Source organism: Melopsittacus undulatus, chromosome 6, assembly GCF_012275295.1.
Source record: "Melopsittacus undulatus isolate bMelUnd1 chromosome 6, bMelUnd1.mat.Z, whole genome shotgun sequence".
Lineage (NCBI taxonomy): Eukaryota > Metazoa > Chordata > Aves > Psittaciformes > Psittaculidae > Melopsittacus > Melopsittacus undulatus.
Window position 1 is genome coordinate 17,402,734 of NC_047532.1, and position 4,081 is coordinate 17,406,814.

A 4,081-nucleotide genomic window follows, 5' to 3' on the forward strand; every position below is an offset into this window, starting at 1 on the left:
CTCACTCTTGAGCAGGGGCTGCCTTTATGCACACTACCTTTATCACATAGCACCAGCTTTTCTCCAGGACAAGGACTTCTGAGAGTTCTAGTAATGCAAACAAAAGTTACATGTGACCTCTCTCACCCAGCACCTCTGGCTCTGCATTGCATCCTGCACCCACTAGCACGCAGAAGCCCTTAGAAGTGCTGAAAGCAGACAAAATGGTATGAGCTACGTGGTCGCTGCCAGCAAGCATCAGGGTTTCAATGGCAGCCAAAGTCACAGCTTTCATCTCTGATATTCACTCAGCCTACCCTGGAAAACGTTTTTAATGTAGTTATAAGAATTACCATGACGGCAAACTGTCTTCAGCACCAGCATGTCTTACAACTTCTACCTGGAATGGCAAACAGCTTTCTGCTGGTCCTGTCACAGGAGAAGGATGGTATCCTATGGCTTGAGATTCTTCTAGGGAATAAGCAGTCCAAGTGCAGCTTTGCATGTGGGAGCTGCTGGCTAATCCAAATTCATAGCTGTGGCAGGAAATGAGCCAGCAGGCACACTGAGTCTGAAAAAGATGGGTTACTTCGCTACCCAGTGGGACTCTGAAGGGAGCCACTGTCTCTCACTGAGAAGCAACCCTGTTTTCTGAGAGATCTACTTTGAGTCTTGTAGCTCTTGGCTACAAGAGGATGTTGCTGTGAGGCAGAGAGGGCTGGAAAAGTAGGCCACTCCCTCAAAGAACTCTTTTGCTAGTCTAGAAGTATCATTAAATGTGAAATCACATTCTTAACTTATGCTGGCAAGTGATTAGGGTAGACCCAGCAGGAGCCTGCCAATAGCAATATGTCACAGTAAGTATGAATAACTTGGGTAGGTTTCATGTCTTTAACAACGCATTGCAACCCATGGGTCATATGTCTGCCAGACTCCAGCATTTGAATCTGCATCACTGACATCGGAGCAGCCACTGGCCGACATCTGATACTGCTCCACTGAGCTTACTAACTCCCTCTGCTTGTCCTGCTGAACTCTTTGTGGCCACTCCATCCATTACAGCTACCCAGAGGGACAGGAAATCAATGCTGGTACCAAGTAAATGCAAATTCTGAGTCAGCCGCATGGAGCAAAGGAATCGCAGCTTCCAAATACAGCATCAGACACAACGTGGAAGAGGAGAGTTGTGGTTAACACAGCTCTGAATATTTCTGGGCATTTTACCCAACACAGCAGGAGCGTCTTCAGATGAATGAACTGGGCTCCTGACACTGTGTGTATAAATTTTCAAGTGGGTTTTACTGTCTCCTTTCTCCAGAGGAAATAAGGGCCATGATAGACACACGCATACACACACACAAAATGAGTAACAGAAACACACAGACAGAAGTCCCTAAGATCAGCTTGTTGATGTAAACCATAATAGAAAACACACTTCAGTTTGCGGAAGATTCTCTGGAGACTTGAACCTAAAGAGAAAAAACCCTAAAGTATGCACACACTTTCTCTCTCCTATTTTTAAGCCTCAGTTCCAAATGGATCCTCAGGGGTCACCTAAGCTGAGCTGTGACGGATGCGATGTTTAACTAATTGGGAAGAAACCAGCAGGGCGGGATGTGGCAGCAATAAAATATCAGCATTCCATTGTCACGCCTTCTGAATTGCTCAGCGTCTGTGGTGGGACACTGCGCTGTGTGGACCAGCCACCTGGTGGGAGAGTCCTCAGATTTAGGAGGATCTGTCAGATTTCTGGTTTTTCCATGCGTCCTCCTGGGATGAGGAAAGAAGACGTTAACGACCCATGGATGTTTTGTGCAAAAATGTAACATTCCATTAGTAATGCGCATGGAAACATCTAGCAGAGGGCAGAGATAAGATTGGAAAATGATACGTGGAATCTCTGTTATACTGCCAGCCCCTTCCCCTTTTCCCTCAGGGTCCATATTTTCTTATTGCTGCGGTTACCAACAAAGGTTTATTGTCAAGGTAAAAGACATAGAGTCAAGAAATCTAGTGGTGATGCCCATAACTACCAAGTTAGGCATTCCAGCCTGCTTGCCTTCCTTGCCTGGTTCCAAGCTAGTCCAGAAGGTTAGAAACATTTTCTTGGAGTTATAAACCCTAATCTGGGGGACAGAGCAAGGAAATATCTTTTTAGACTATTTTATTAATGATCTGGATAATCCCTCTTTGCATTCTGCATCTTTAGCTCAAATGCCTGTGGAAAATCTGTGAGAAAACCAGATAATTCTGCTAAAAGTGTCACTGATCTCACAAAATGCTCCCACCATAAGGGAAATCAGTGGTGAAATACAGACTCGAAACTGAACTACAAAGCCCAGGCTAGAATACTATTATGAGGAATCCTCCCTTATGACCAATGTGAAATACTTTACAACTACCATAAAAAAAAAAAAGCAGGAAAAATCCAACCTTCTTTAAAACCACAAAAGGCAAATTTTTGGTTCTCAGAGCTAGATGAAGATTACTCTGTGATTTAACCACATTTAACAACATAAAACACAGTTTTGCAGGCAGTGAAAGCATTAAAATGAGAGTATTTCTGTCCTGATTGTCTGTGAATTTACCATCTGCAGAGAGGAAAAGGCTCAGTTGCTTTGCTCAGTTCACATACCAATGGCTTGGTTCTGCCTTGGGCTAAATTCCATTGAATTTCCACCACTGTCCAGTGAGGCCAATACTGTTCCCCAAATATCTATTCAACGTCTGTCAAAAATGTACTCAGTACAAAACCAAGTTGCCTCCTGCTCTATGATGTTAAACATTTAACTATTACCATGTACTGAAGACTTGCTGAATCCAGAAACTGTGGCCTTGGTACAGTTTCCCTTCACTAGAAGATGCTATCTTTCCCTCCTTTGAGCCTCGTAATATCAGTAGGTCTTCCGTCTGTAATTGGAGTTGTAATTGTTAACATTTTAAATCTTCTTCCAGCAGGTGGAGGTAGATGTGTGCTGGATTTTCCTTTGGGAAAGCAAGCAAGATCAATAGCTCAGAAAGCAATTCTACATGCATCTAAACAACTGTTTGCAATATTTGCTGTATGTTCTACTGCTCTCCTTTATTTACAACTCACTTTTGTTTCAACACAGCTGAGGGAATGAAGAGGAAAAAGATCTCTGCATTTGGAATGTGACAATATGTCTCCTTGAATCCTTGAGAAATCCTGTGTGGATACAATTAAAAACTCATCACCAAGTTGAAAAAGTTCCTATTGCTCTTTATTTGCTTTCTCTAATTTTCAGCTTTTTCCAGAGTCTCAACTGGGAGATGGAAAGTCAGCTGTGTGCTGGGAAATGATTTTTTTTTTCCAAAAGCATTCTCTCTTACAAACAAGGGACAAATGCTGGAGTCTGATCACATCTGGAAGACCCATGGGAAGCAGGCTCTTTCTCCTCACCTCATGAGAAGAAAGAGTTTTGGGAGGGGAGATACGCTTCATGTGAGTTCCCACTGACAGCCCTTTCTCAAGCCATCGCCACAAAACTATTGGTGTCTGGGCACATGCAAGAGAGGAGGTCACAAACCTTGTGGGGAGCTCTCAAGAGGAGCTTTCTCTGGACAGACTTCACTGGGTATGGAAGGGCCTCTCAACTAATGGCTTAGATGCTCAACTCCAAACATTCCCATCCCATGGTGATCAGATAATGAGCTCTAAAAAATTGCAACTGCCATCGCAGTGGAGAACAGAGGAAGCTGAGGACTCAGATTCCTGGAGGATTTGTATTCCAACCTAAAGGAATCCCTGGCTTGTCAAAGGGATTAGGGTGAGCCTAACAAGGCTCATCCGCATCTTCTCATGGAAGTTATTTAAGTACATTTGGGGGCAATGAGGATTTTTCTCATCGGGTTTCATTTGCAGCCCCCTTTTGATAAGGGCTTTCCCTGGAAAGCCTCAATTGTCAGGGTTAATGGCTTAAGCAGTGTTGATAGATTCTGTTTATGTTCGGTGAGGAGGTTCAGGTGACCCAGTCTAATGTACGCTTTCCATCAACTGTAAACAGCAGCTTTTTATGTCAAAACTGTGTTTCTGCCTTTTGACAAAGCATTAACTCATCTAGGAAATGAAGAACCCAGGGTG